This window comes from Scyliorhinus torazame, chromosome 1, assembly GCF_047496885.1.
Source record: "Scyliorhinus torazame isolate Kashiwa2021f chromosome 1, sScyTor2.1, whole genome shotgun sequence".
Taxonomy (NCBI): domain Eukaryota; kingdom Metazoa; phylum Chordata; class Chondrichthyes; order Carcharhiniformes; family Scyliorhinidae; genus Scyliorhinus; species Scyliorhinus torazame.
The window spans coordinates 44,782,829-44,799,536 of record NC_092707.1 but is presented as its reverse complement, the minus strand read 5'-3'; positions in this window follow the sequence as shown (position 1 = coordinate 44,799,536).

Sequence of the window (16,708 nt, the reverse complement as noted above, 5' to 3'; positions counted from 1 at the left end):
GGAGAATGGCCGTTGGACGCCGTGAATCCCGCCCCCGCCGGTTGCCGAAGTCTCCGAAGGGAGAAAAGTCGGCGGGGCGTTAATGGCGCCGCAGACGTCGGAGAATGGCACGGGTCTGCGCAAGGCAGCCGATTTTCGGCCTGCCGATATTCTCCCTTCCAGATGGGCCGAAGTCCCGTCGACGTGATGACCGTTCACGTCGACGTAAATCAAACCTCCTTTTCATCGGCGTGGAGGTGACCAGCGTGGAGGTGAGTGACGGCCTGGGGGGTTGGCCGCTGGGCAGGCGATGGCGTGGCCGCAGTCTGAATGTGTGGGGAGAGGTGTGTCTCGGGTTGTGTGTGTGTGTGTGTGCGGCGGGGGGGGGGGGGGGGTTAGAGTGGGCTGGGCTCCGGGGGAGTGCCGGGAGGGGGGCCCGTGCCGGGGAGGGGGATGGGGGGGTCCGTGCCGGGAAGGAGGTTGGGGTCCGTGCCGGGGAGGGGGATGGGGGGTCCGTGCCGGGGAGGAGGTTGGGGTCCGTGCTGGGAAGGGGATGGGGGGGGTCCATGCCGGGGAGGAGGTTCGGGTCCGTGCCGTGGAGGGGGATGGGGGGGTCCGTGCCGGGGAGGAGGTTGGGGTCCGTGCCGGGGAGGGGGATGGGGAGTCCGGGCCGGGGAGGGGGATGGGGGGTCCGTGCCGGGGAGGAGGTTGTGGTCCGTGCCGGGGAGGGGGATGGGGGGGTCCGTGCCGGGGAGGAGGTTGGGGGGGTCCGTGCCGGGGAGGGGGATGAGGGAGTCCATGCCGGGGAGGAGGTTGGGGGGGTCCGTGCCGGGGAGGGGGATGGGGGGTCCGTGCCGGGGAGGTGGATGGGGGGGGGGGGGTCCGTGCCGGGGTGGAGGGTTGCGAGGGCAAGTGAGTTGGTCCACCTGGCCAGGTGCCAGCCTCCAACAGTTGGGTCCATGCCACCTGGCTGGGGGGAAGAGGGGATATGGGCAATGATGACATGTTCCCCCCCCCCCAAACCAGGCCGTCATGTTTTCCGATCATCCAGCGATGTTGGCCGCCGTGGCGGCAGCCGCAAATGTCCATGTTGCCCTGGTGAGGAGGAGGAGGAGGAGCATGCCAGAGAGGCGGCGCAGGCTGCCGCAGAGGGACAGGCGGCAGCCGCCCAGGCTGGAGGGTCACCTGACCGACAGGACGAGGAGGGGGAGGAGGACGTCGCGGCCCCAGGGCAACGGAGGCACCCGAGGGCGCCCCGTGTGTACCGGCCCCGGCAGTCATACCAGGACCTCACGGACCGGGAATGCAGGAGGAGACTCTGGATGAGGCGGGAAACCGTGGCACACATCTGCCACCTGCTGGCACACCTGTCACCGCGTGGCACTGGCGGGGGACACCCTCTCCCCGTGTCCGTCAAGGTTACGGTGGCCCTGAACTTTTATGCAACGGGGTCATTCCAGGCACCGAGTGGGGACGTGTCTGGCATATCGCAGACATCGTGTATCGGTGCATCCGGGCAGTGACAGATGCCCTATATGCCATGGCGCACCGCTATATCCGCTTCCCTGTGGACCGGGCCAGCCAAGATGCCCGGGCCGTGGGCTTCTCTGCCGTGGCCGGGTTCCCCATGGTCCAGGGCGCGATTGATGGGATGCACGTCGCCGTGCGGCCACCTGCAGATAACAGGGCCGTGTTCACCAATAGGAAGGGGACCTATTCGATGAACATACAGATGGTCTGCGACCACCGCATGATGATCCTGCACGTCTGCGCCCGTTACCCAGGCAGTGTACACGACTCATACGTGTTGTCGCGGTCATCCATCCCCAGCATGTATGAGGGATGCCATCCCCGGCTGAGGGGCTGGTTGCTGGGCGACAGGGGCTACCCATTGCGATCGTGGCTGATGACGCCTATACGGAGGCCACGCAATGAGGCGGAGAACCGCTACAATGATGCCCATGTAGCGACAAGGGGAGTGATAGAGAGGTGCTTTGGTGTGCTGAAGATGCGTTTCAGGTGCCTAGACCTCTCTGGGGGCGCCCTCCAGTATCGGTCAGATCGGGTCGGCCGCATCATTGTGGTGTGCTGCGTCCTGCACAACATAGCCCAGCAGAGGGGCGATGTGCCGCAGGCAGAGGAGGGCGGAGTGGAGGAGCAGCAGGAAGAGGCACAGTCCTCCCCAGATGAGGGGGATGGGGGGTAATGGTCAGGGCAGACGGGGTAGACACAGGCGGGTGGCTGTCCACCGTTACCGGCTGACAAGCGGGCACGGGACAGACTGATAGCCGCCCGCTTCACTGACTAGATGGGCGTGGGAATCGGGTAGTATGGCCACAGACCGCACACCATGGCAACAGCCGACCACCCACACCCCCCACCCATCCACCGACCCAGCATCCTCACCCCCCTCCCCAACTCCACCCACCACACCCGCATGCACACCACCCCCCCATTGCCGATCCACCTGCGGCACAACGGGCCGGGCTCACACAGTTGCGGGTGGACGCGTGTCTATTGCAGGCCATGGAGGATGATGACAACCCGCCCTGCGGTGAGCTCCTGGCTCCACATCGTTGGACTATGTCTGACCCATGGCCACAGTACCACCATCCACCCGGACCATCCCTGCATGCGGCTGTGACACTGAGGCGCACGGTCCCGTCCTCTGCCCGGGGGGATGTTGATGGCGGCCCAGGGGGAAGGGGGCAGACTCACCTGGGGCTGAGGTAAGACCACCCCTCACACACACACTTGCGCTCAACGTACATGACACCCCCGCACGCTTTGGACAGAGCACAAAGGCAGCTTCTGTAGGTGTAACATTGACTTTAATAACCAAAGGAGTTCTTGCACGTGCCCTAGCCCCTAAAACTCATCTGTGCCCTGCACCCGTGCCAACTTACTCAGTGTCTAATTGTTTGGCCTTACGGGCCCTTTGACTACGTCTACGTGGTTCCCCAGACGGTACAGCAGAACTGGAGGTGGACTCCTGTGATTCCTGCCATCTGACACGGGATCCCTTTGGCGGCCGTTTTCTGGGGCGTCCTGGCCTAGATGGGCCAGGCTGCGGCCCGGGCGACTGGGATGGCGAGCTGCCAGCCTGTCCTGCCCGTTGCCCACCCGATGCACCTGGGACGGAAGGGGGGGAATCCGAGGTGTCGCGGTGTTCCGGGACCTCCCCTACAGGGGGAGCCGGGACGGACCACACCACCTCCTCCTCCCTCGGGGTGCCCGATGGCCCCCAGGCCTCTACATTGGTGGGGGATGCGAACGGACTGGCCATCCGACGCCCCCCCGACATCTGGCGCTGCCAGTCCTGGAGGCCCGTGCTGGTATCGACAGGGGTCTGCAGGTTTGCAGCCATGGAGCCCAGGGGGTTGGCAAACCCTGTCTGTGACAGTGCGACGCCGGCTCGCACATGGCCACTGGCGCCGATGCCCTCAGCGATGGCCTGCTGAGACTGGGCTATGGCCTGCAGGGACTGGGCTATGGCCTGCTGAGACTGGGCCATGGCGTTGAGCGCCTCTGCCATCTGGCGCTGGCTCATGGCCTCCTGTGAGAGGGCAGGCGTGTCCTGGGCCACAGACGCCGCCTGCACGGAAAGCCCCAGGCCTCGCAAACCGTTCCCCATGTCTGACACCGTCGCACCCATTGCCTCCACCACGGACGTCACCCGTGCGGTGTCGGCCTGGGTGGCACGCATGACCGGCACCACTTCCAGCTCATGGACGCGGGTGGACTCCTCCACCTGCGACTGCAGCCGCCGCAAGCCGCCCGTCACCCTCTTCACTCGTCTCCGGGTCGGTGGTTGCATCGGATCTATGTGTGGGTGTGGTAACTCCAGGAACCCGGGATCCATCTGGGCGGCAGATGTTCGCTTGGGCTGGGCTGCCCTCCGACCGCTCGGCCCCTCTGCTGTTCCTAACTCCACCTGCTGTACCGGGACGGCTGTGTTGTGCGCACCAGTGAGTGTAGCAGACGCCTCATCACTAAAGTGCCCAACCGAGGTGAGTGTTTCTGCGATGGTGGAGGGTGTTGGTGACAGCAGTGGCGTTGTGTCGTGCTCTTCGGCCCACTCTGAGTCCATGGCACTTTGGGATGGGGGTTCGTCTCCACCCATCCACTCTGTGTCACTGTCCGGTATTTTGTCTTCCTGGGTAGTGCTGTCCCGGGTAGGGGTGTCCTGGGTAGTGGTGTCCTGGGTAGTGGTGTCCTGGGTAGTGGTGTCCTGGGTAGTGGTGTCCTGGCTCGGATGTGACGCGGGCCTGTGGCTGCCCCCCTCGTCGCTGGGTGGTCGTCTCCCTGTTGCTCCAGGTCTCTCCGTCTCCCGTGGTGTGCGAGGGGCATCCTGCGGGTGTCGCATGCTGGAGGGTCCAGGTCTCTCTATCTCCCGTGGCCTCCGAGGGGCATCCTGCGGGCGTCACATGCTGGAGGGTCCGGGTCTCTCTGTCTCCTGTGGCCTCCGAGGGGCATCCTGCGGTCGTCGCATGCTGGAGGGTCCGGGTCTCTCTGTCTCCCGTGGCCTCCGAGGGTCATCCTGCAGGCGGTCTGTATCTGCGGGGATGGGTGCCTGGACGTTTGGTCCTGCGATACACAATGAAGCATGCATGGTTAGACACGCAGGCAGTGATCAGATGATCTGGGAGAGGGGGGATATGGGGACGGGCTGTCGGTGGCTCACTTGCTAGTACGCCCCCGACCTCTGCATCAGCAACCTCCCGGTCCTCAGGTCTGCCAGCCAGTTCCAGGGCCCTTTCCTCGTGTTCGGTCAGTGGCCTCTCATCAGCGGGGCCTCCTCCAGTCCTCACATGCTCCCTGGTGTTGTGTGCATGTTTCTCCTGTGGCATGGGGGGGCGGGGTGTGTGGTGGGAGGGGTAAACGGCAACACTGTTAGGCAGGTATATCAATGCACGGTTGCGCGTGCATTACAGAGGTTAAGGTTAGGGCTGGATTCACTTGGGGATATGGGGGATATGGGGGAGGGGGGATATGGGGGAGGGGGGATATGGGGGAGGGAGGATATGGGGGAGGAGGTTATGTGGGGGAGGGGGTATATGGGGAGGGGGGATATGGGGAGGGGGGATATGGGGGAGGGGGATATGGGGGAGGGGGGATATGGGGGAGGGGGGATATGGGGAGGGGGGATATGGGGAGGGGGATATGGGGGAGGGGGGATATGGGGGAGGGGGGATATGGGGGAGGGGGGGATATGGGGGAGGGGGGGATATGGGGGAGGGGGGGATATGGGGAGGGGGGATATGGGGGAGGGGGATATGGGGGAGGCTCACCCTGCCTGCTCTGACGAGGTCGTTCACCTTCTTGTGGCACTGGGTGCCTGTCCGTGGTGTCAAGGCCACTGCGGTGACGGCCTCTGCCACCTCCCTCCACAGACGCCGGCTGTGGCGTGGGGCAACTCTGTGGCCGTGCCCGGGATACAGGGCGTCCCTCCTCTGCTCCACCGCGTCCAGGAGCGCCTCCACATCCCGTGACTCGAACCTCGGGGCTGAGCGGCGGCCAGCCATCCAGTCGGGTGTTCCGGTCGGGTGGGGGGGAGCAGCGCGGCCTTATGAGCCGTCACGCCGTGCGGCGCGTATGACGCTGCACGGCGTGAACCACGTGCGCAAGCGCGGATCCCGTTACGTCGCTGCTAGCCCATTTTGGGCCGGAGATTTTTGACCCATTTTTCCGGCATGACGCAAGTCGGATTTGCGCCGTTTTTTGCGCCGATTGGCGGACTTTGCGCTGATAACGGAGAATTTCGCCCTCTGAGAGTGAGAAATAGACTGCTTGAACTTACCTTTTCGAGACTCCTCATTGACTATCATACACACCACATTCTTATCTCTTGTTACAGAAGGTTACATTGTCCCCGCAAAAATCAATGATCCTCTCCCTTTGTAATCACAGCAAAAATACTGAATACAAACTTTAAAATGTGAAATTTCCTCACATTTGTCACAAAGTGAGCTGGTACTCTAATGAATGCAGAAGATGTTCCATCTCTGATACCTCGTTAACACTTGGAAATTCAGAATCAATCCATACTAACCTTGAGTGCGCAACCCCTTCTCCAAAGGAAGTGCAGATACCAAAAGAGGCACCAGAATTACTGCAATGACCCATCAATGTCCAGCTCACAATTCATCTAAATTTTGATGAAAGGCCTCCACTCAGAATGTTAAAACTTCCCTTCTGGGCAGCACTGTGGTGCAGTGGTTAGCAGTGAGACTACGGTGCGAAGAACCTGGGTTCGAATCCCGGCACTGGGTCACTGTCTGTGTGGAGTTTGCTCATCCTTCCTGTGTCTGTGTGGGTTTCACCCCCACAACCCAAAGATGTGCTGGTTAGATGGATTGGCCATGCTAAATTGCCCCTTAATTGGAAAAAAATAATTGGTACTCTAAATTTATTAAAAGAAAAACTTCTCTTCCATGGATTGACTGATCTATTTTCATTTTCTTTTCAAATTTCAGACAACCTGAATTACAGAGTGACTGGCCCACCAAACACTTCAGGGTCAGCAAAAACAGGGGCCAGGTGCACAATAGAGCTCCCTCTATACTGCCTGAGTGGTGCACCTCAGCTCATCCTCGGATGGCTACCCAGCTATAAAAGGTGTCAGTTTTCAACAGAAAGCCCTGATGCTCCAGTGAACCCACAAGATCAACAGATAAAAGCAAGTTACTGCGGATGCAGGAACCTGAAACAAAAACAGAAAATACTTTTAACAAAGAGTCTCCAGGCTCGAAACATTAGCTCCCTTCTCCCTCCGATGATGCTGTCAGACCTGCTGAGATTGTCTGGGTTTTTTTTTGCTTTTGTCACAAGATCAACAGGACAGGAGAGCCTGCTGCAACATTAAATTTAGAAAAACTTCATTGTCATTGAGCACCAAATCTAAACGGGCACTTTGATGGTATCTGGCATGGTACAGCTGTATCGCACTTCCTGCACAAGGGCACTTGCTAAGTGGTTACCCCCAAGGTTGAGGAATGGGCTTTTGGAACAGACTTGGCTGATGGTGGAATTGCTCTTCATTTGTGCATCAACTCCGTTAGTGCAGAAAACTATAAATCCCAAACATCTCTCATGCATGCAACACCTGTCTCCCACCCCAAGATGATTTACATCTCTCACTTGACGCATATTGCTCTCTTACCCACAATGTACATCTCCCACCCTAATGTACACATCTATGATGTACAGCCTTCTAGAAATGGCATGCAGCTCCCACACACCATGCTGGTGACTCTGTGATTCACTGACTGACTGCTGCTCATGTTGCCTCCTTTGTGATTTAATGGTGCTTTCAAGCAATTCCTATTCAGACTGCTGGTATAGTTTGTATAAAGAGCCTGATGATATTTAAGTCAGATATAGTGGGTACTCATTGAGTGACTGAGCCTTATAAAGGTGCTAGCATTGGAAGAATTCTGACTTTGCTTCTGAAACTATGTTCAAATAGATGACCTTGTGACTGATTGTTGACCAATGCTGAGTTTAGGGAAAGACAATCAGGGTATTTATTTTTTGTTGTTTTTAAAAATAAATTTAGAGTTTCCAATTCATTTTTTTCCAATTAAAGGGCAATTTAGTGTGGCCAATCCACCTACCCTGCACATCTTTGGATTATAGGGGCGAAACTCATGCAAACACAGGGAGAATGTGAAAACTCCACATGGACAGTAACCCAGTACCGGGATCAAACCTGGGACCTCGGCACCATGAAGCAGCAGTGCTAACCCTCTGCGCCACCGTGCTGCCCCAGGGAATTTATTCTTGGTGCATAATTTTAGTTTGCACATTCCCAATACTTACCCATTACTACCACCTCCACCCTCCACCCACACCATCAACCCCCTCCACCCACACTACCTACCCGCTCCACCCACACCACCTACCCCCTCCACCCACACCACCTACCACCTCCACCCACACCACCTACCCCCTCCACCCACACCACCGACCCCCTCCACCCACACCACCTACCACCCACCCACACCACCGACCCACACCAGCCACACCACCTACCCGCTCCACCCACACCACCTACCCCCTCCACCCACAGCATCTACCCGCTCCACCCACACCACCTACCCCCTCCACCCACACCACCTACCCCCTCCACCCACACCACCTACCCCCTCCACCCACACCATCAAACCACTCCACCCACACCACCTACCCCCTCCAACCACACCACCTACCCCCTCCACCCACACCACCTACCCAGTCCACTCACACCACCTACCCCCCCACCCACACCACCTACCCCCTCCACCCACACCACCTACCCCCTCCACCCACACCACCTACCCGCTCCACCCACACCACCTACCCCCTCCACCCACATCACCTACCCCCTCCACCCACACCACCTACCCCCTCCACCAACCCCATCAACCTCCTCCACCCACACCACCTACCCGCTCCACCTACACCACCTACCCGCTCCACCCACACAACCTACCCGCTCCACCCACACCACCTACCCCCTCCACCCACACCACCTACCCCCTCCACCCACACCATCAACCCCCTCCACCCACACCACCTACCCCCTCCACCCACACCACCTACCCGCTCCACCCACACCACCTACCCCCTCCACCCACACAACCTACCCGCTCCACCCACACCACCTACCCCCTCCACCCACACCACCTACCCCCTCCACCCACACCATCAACCTCCTCCACCCACACCACCTACCCGCTCCACCCACACCACCTACCCGCTCCACCCACACAACCTACCCGCTCCACCCACACCACCTACCCCCTCCACCCACACCACCTACCCCCTCCACCCACACCATCAACCCCCTCCACCCACACCACCTACCCCCTCCACCCACACCACCTACCCGCTCCACCCACACCACCTACCCCCTCCACCCACATCACCTACCCCCTCCACCCACACCACCTACTGCCTCCACCCACACCACCTACTCACTGCACCCACACCACCTACCCGCTCCACCCACACCACCTACCCCCTCCACACACACCACCTACCCCTCCACCCACACCACCGACCCCCTCCACCCACACCACCTACCCCCTCCACCCACCCCATCAACCTCCTCCACCCACACCACCTACCCGCTCCACCCACACCACCTACCCGCTCCACCCACACAACCTACCCGCTCCACCCACACCACCTACCCCCTCCACCCACACCACCTACCCGCTCCACCCACACCACCTACCCGCTCCACCCACACCACCTACCCCCTCCACCCACACCACCTACCCCCTCCACCCACACCACCTACCCCTCCAGCCACCCCATCAACCTCCTCCACCCACACCACCTACCTGCTCCACCCACACCACCTACCCCCTCCACCCACACCACCTACCCCCTCCACCCACACCACCTACCCCCTCCACCCACACCACCGACCCCCTCCACCCACACCACCTACCCCCTCCACCCACACCACCTACCCCCTCCACCCACACCACCTACCCCCTCCACCCACACCACCTACCTCCTCCACCCGCCCCATCAACCTCCTCCACCCACACCACCTACCCCCTCCACCCACACCACCTACCCGCTCCAGCCACACCACCGACCCGCTCCACCCACACCACCTACCCGCTCCACCCACACCACCTACCCCCTCCACCCACACCACCTACCCCCTCCACCCACACCACCTACCCCCTCCACCCACACCACCGACCCCCTCCACCCACACCACCTACCCAGTCCACTCACACCACCTACCCCCCCACCCACACCACCGACCCACTCCACCCACACCACCTACCCCCTCCACCCACACCACCTACCACCTCCACCCACACCACCTACCCCCCCACCCACACCACCGACCCACACCAGCCACACCACCTACCCCCTCCACCCACACCACCTACCCCCTCCACCCACAGCATCTACCCGCTCCACCCACACCACCTACCCCCTCCACCCACAGCATCTACCCGCTCCACCCACACCACCTACCCCCTCCACCCACACCACCTACCCCCTCCACCCACAGCATCTACCCGCTCCACCCACACCACCTACCCCCTCCACCCACACCACCTACCCGCTCCACCCACACCACCTACCCCCTCCACCCACAGCATCTACCCGCTCCACCCACACCACCTACCCCCTCCACCCACACCACCTACCCCCTCCACCCACAGCATCTACCCGCTCCACCCACACCACCTACCCCCTCCACCCACACCACCTACCCCCTCCACCCACACCACCTACCCCCTCCACCCACACCACCTACCCGCTCCACCCACACCACCTACCCCCTCCACCCACATCACCTACCCCCTCCACCCACACCACCTACCCCCTCCACCAACCCCATCAACCTCCTCCACCCACACCACCTACCCGCTCCACCCACACCACCTACCCGCTCCACCCACACAACCTACCCGCTCCACCCACACCACCTACCTCCTCCACCCGCCCCATCAACCTCCTCCACCCACACCACCTACCCCCTCCACCCACACCACCTACCCGCTCCAGCCACACCACCGACCCGCTCCACCCACACCACCTACCCGCTCCACCCACACCACCTACCCCCTCCACCCACACCACCTACCCCCTCCACCCACACCACCTACCCCCTCCACCCACACCACCGACCCCCTCCACCCACACCACCTACCCAGTCCACTCACACCACCTACCCCCCCACCCACACCACCGACCCACTCCACCCACACCACCTACCCCCTCCACCCACACCACCTACCACCTCCACCCACACCACCTACCCCCTCCACCCACACCACCGACCCCCTCCACCCACACCACCTACCCCCCCACCCACACCACCGACCCACACCAGCCACACCACCTACCCGCTCCACCCACACCACCTACCCCCTCCACCCACACCACCTACCACCTCCACCCACACCACCTACCCCCTCTACCCACACCACCGACCCCCTCCACCCACACCACCTACCCCCCCACCCACACCACCGACCCACACCAGCCACACCACCTACCCGCTCCACCCACACCACCTACCCCCTCCACCCACACCACCTACCCCCTCCACCCACACCACCTACCCCCTCCACCCACACCATCAACCCACTCCACCCACACCACCTACCCCCTCCAACCACACCACCTACCCCCTCCACCCACACCACCTACCCAGTCCACTCACACCACCTACCCCCCCACCCACACCACTTACCCCCTCCACCCACACCACCTACCCCCTCCACCCACACCACCTACCCGCTCCACCCACACCACCTACCCCCTCCACCCACATCACCTACCCCCTCCACCCACACCACCTACCCCCTCCACCAACCCCATCAACCTCCTCCACCCACACCACCTACCCGCTCCACCCACACCACCTACCTGCTCCACCCACACAACCTACCCGCTCCACCCACACCACCTACCCCCTCCACCCACACCACCTACCCCCTCCACCCACACCATCAACCCCCTCCACCCACACCACCAACCCCTCCACCCACACCACCTACCCGCTCCACCCACACCACCTACCCCCTCCACCCACACAACCTACCCGCTCCACCCACACCACCTACCCCCTCCACCCACACCACCTACCCCCTCCACCCACACCATCAACCTCCTCCACCCACACCACCTACCCGCACCACCCACACCACCTACCCGCTCCACCCACACAACCTACCCGCTCCACCCACACCACCTACCCCCTCCACCCACACCACCTACCCCCTCCACCCACACCATCAACCCCCTCCACCCACACCACCTACCCCCTCCACCCACACCACCTACCCGCTCCACCCACACCACCTACCCCCTCCACCCACATCACCTACCCCCTCCACCCACACCACCTACTGCCTCCACCCACACCACCTACCCACTGCACCCACACCACCTACCCGCTCCACCCACACCACCTACCCCCTCCACACACACCACCTACCCCTCCACCCACACCACCGACCCCCTCCACCCACACCACCTACCCCCTCCACCCACCCCATCAACCTCCTCCACCCACACCACCTACCCGCTCCACCCACACCACCTACCCGCTCCACCCACACAACCTACCCGCTCCACCCACACCACCTACCCCCTCCACCCACACCACCTACCCGCTCCACCCACACCACCTACCCGCTCCACCCACACCACCTACCCCCTCCACCCACACCACCTACCCCCTCCACCCACACCACCTACCCCTCCAGCCACCCCATCAACCTCCTCCACCCACACCACCTACCTGCTCCACCCACACCACCTACCCCCTCCACCCACACCACCTACCCCCTCCACCCACACCACCTACCCCCTCCACCCACACCACCGACCCCCTCCACCCACACCATCTACCCCCTCCACCCACACCACCTACCCCCTCCACCCACACCACCTACCCCCTCCACCCACACCACCTACCTCCTCCACCCGCCCCATCAACCTCCTCCACCCACACCACCTACCCCCTCCACCCACACCACCTACCCGCTCCAGCCACACCACCGACCCGCTCCACCCACACCACCTACCCGCTCCACCCACACCACCTACCCCCTCCACCCACACCACCTACCCCCTCCACCCACACCACCTACCCCCTCCACCCACACCACCGACCCCCTCCACCCACACCACCTACCCCCTCCACCCACACCACCTACCCCCTCCACCCACACCACCTACCCCCTCCACCCACACCATCAACCCCCTCCACCCACACCACCTACCCCCTCCACCCACACCACCTACCCAGTCCACTCACACCACCTACCCCCCCACCCACACCACCGACCCACTCCACCCACACCACCTACCCGCTCCACCCACACCACCTACCCCCTCCACCCACACCACCTACCCCCTCCACCCACACCATCAACCCCCTCCACCCACACCACCTACCCCCTCCACCCACACCACCTACCCGCTCCACCCACACCACCTACCCCCTCCACCCACATCACCTACCCCCTCCACCCACACCACCTACTGCCTCCACCCACACCACCTACCCACTGCACCCACACCACCTACCCGCTCCACCCACACCACCTACCCCCTCCACACACACCACCTACCCCTCCACCCACACCACCGACCCCCTCCACCCACACCACCTACCCCCTCCACCCACCCCATCAACCTCCTCCACCCACACCACCTACCCGCTCCACCCACACCACCTACCCGCTCCACCCACACAACCTACCCGCTCCACCCACACCACCTACCCCCTCCACCCACACCACCTACCCGCTCCACCCACACCACCTACCCGCTCCACCCACACCACCTACCCCCTCCACCCACACCACCTACCCCCTCCAACCACACCACCTACCCCCTCCACCCACACCACCTACCCAGTCCACTCACACCACCTACCCCCCCACCCACACCACCGACCCCCTCCACCCACACCACCTACCCCCTCCACCCACACCACCTACCCGCTCCACCCACACCACCTACCCGCTCCACCCACACCACCTACCCCCTCCACCCACACCACCTACCCCCTCCAACCACACCACCTACCCCCTCCACCCACACCACCTACCCAGTCCACTCACACCACCTACCCCCCCACCCACACCACCGACCCACTCCACCCACACCACCTACCCGCTCCACCCACACCACCTACCCCCTCCACCCACACCACCTACCCCCTCCACCCACACCATCAACCCCCTCCACCCACACCACCTACCCCCTCCACCCACACCACCTACCCGCTCCACCCACACCACCTACCCCCTCCACCCACATCACCTACCCCCTCCACCCACACCACCTACTGCCTCCACCCACACCACCTACCCGCTCCACCCACACCACCTACCCCCTCCACCCACACCATCAACCTCCTCCACCCACACCACCTACCCGCTCCACCCACACCACCTACCCGCTCCACCCACACAACCTACCCGCTCCACCCACACCACCTACGCCCTCCACCCACACCACCTACCCCCTCCACCCACACCATCAACCCCCTCCACCCACACCACCTACCCCCTCCACCCACACCACCTACCCGCTCCACCCACACCACCTACCCCCTCCACCCACATCACCTACCCCCTCCACCCACACCACCTACTGCCTCCACCCACACCACCTACTCACTGCACCCACACCACCTACCCGCTCCACCCACACCACCTACCCCCTCCACACACACCACCTACCCCTCCACCCACACCACCGACCCCCTCCACCCACACCACCTACCCCCTCCACCCACCCCATCAACCTCCTCCACCCACACCACCTACCCGCTCCACCCACACCACCTACCCGCTCCACCCACACAACCTACCCGCTCCACCCACACCACCTACCCCCTCCACCCACACCACCTACCCGCTCCACCCACACCACCTACCCGCTCCACCCACACCACCTACCCCCTCCACCCACACCACCTACCCCCTCCACCCACACCACCTACCCCTCCAGCCACCCCATCAACCTCCTCCACCCACACCACCTACCTGCTCCACCCACACCACCTACCCCCTCCACCCACACCACCTACCCCCTCCACCCACACCACCTACCCCCTCCACCCACACCACCGACCCCCTCCACCCACACCATCTACCCCCTCCACCCACACCACCTACCCCCTCCACCCACACCACCTACCCCCTCCACCCACACCACCTACCTCCTCCACCCGCCCCATCAACCTCCTCCACCCACACCACCTACCCCCTCCACCCACACCACCTACCCGCTCCAGCCACACCACCGACCCCCTCCACCCACACCATCTACCCCCTCCACCCACACCACCTACCCCCTCCACCCACACCACCTACCCCCTCCACCCACACCACCTACCTCCTCCACCCGCCCCATCAACCTCCTCCACCCACACTACCTACCCGCTCCACCCACACCACCTACCCCCTCCACCCACACCACCTACCCCCTCCACCCACACCACCTACCCCCTCCACCCACACCACCGACCCCCTCCACCCACACCACCTACCCAGTCCACTCACACCACCTACCCCCCCACCCACACCACCGACCCACTCCACCCACACCACCTACCCCCTCCACCCACACCACCTACCACCTCCACCCACACCACCTACCACCTCCACCCACACCACCGACCCCCTCCACCCACACCACCTACCCCCCCACCCACACCACCGACCCACACCAGCCACACCACCTACCCGCTCCACCCACACCACCTACCCCCTCCACCCACAGCATCTACCCGCTCCACCCACACCACCTACCCCCTCCACCCACACCACCTACCCCCTCCACCCACACCACCTACCCCCTCCACCCACACCATCAACCCACTCCACCCACACCACCTACCCCCTCCAACCACACCACCTACCCCATCCACCCACACCACCTACCCAGTCCACTCACACCACCTACCCCCCCACCCACACCACCTACCCCCTCCACCCACACCACCTACCCCCTCCACCCACACCACCTACCCGCTCCACCCACACCACCTACCCCCTCCACCCACATCACCTACCCCCTCCACCCACACCACCTACCCCCTCCACCAACCCCATCAACCTCCTCCACCCACACCACCTACCCGCTCCACCCACACCACCTACCCGCTCCACCCACACAACCTACCCGCTCCACCCACACCACCTACCCCCTCCACCCACACCACCTACCCGCTCCAGCCACACCACCGACCCGCTCCACCCACACCACCTACCCGCTCCACCCACACCACCTACCCCCTCCACCCACACCACCTACCCCCTCCACCCACACCACCTACCCCCTCCACCCACACCACCGACCCCCTCCACCCACACCACCTACCCAGTCCACTCACACCACCTACCCCCCCACCCACACCACCGACCCACTCCACCCACACCACCTACCCCCTCCACCCACACCACCTACCACCTCCACCCACACCACCTACCCCCTCCACCCACACCACCGACCCCCTCCACCCACACCACCTACCCCCCCACCCACACCACCGACCCACACCAGCCACACCACCTACCCGCTCCACCCACACCACCTACCCCCTCCACCCACACCACCTACCACCTCCACCCACACCACCTACCCCCTCTACCCACACCACCGACCCCCTCCACCCACACCACCTACCCCCCCACCCACACCACCGACCCACACCAGCCACACCACCTACCCGCTCCACCCACACCACCTACCCCCTCCACCCACACCACCTACCCCCTCCACCCACACCACCTACCCCCTCCACCCACACCATCAACCCACTCCACCCACACCACCTACCCCCTCCAACCACACCACCTACCCCCTCCACCCACACCACCTACCCAGTCCACTCACACCACCTACCCCCCCACCCACACCACTTACCCCCTCCACCCACACCACCTACCCCCTCCACCCACACCACCTACCCGCTCCACCCACACCACCTACCCCCTCCACCCACATCACCTACCCCCTCCACCCACACCACCTACCCCCTCCACCAACCCCATCAACCTCCTCCACCCACACCACCTACCCGCTCCACCCACACCACCTACCTGCTCCACCCACACAACCTACCCGCTCCACCCACACCACCTACCCCCTCCACCCACACCACCTACCCCCTCCACCCACACCATCAACCCCCTCCACCCACACCACCTACCCCCTCCACCCACACCACCTACCCGCTCCA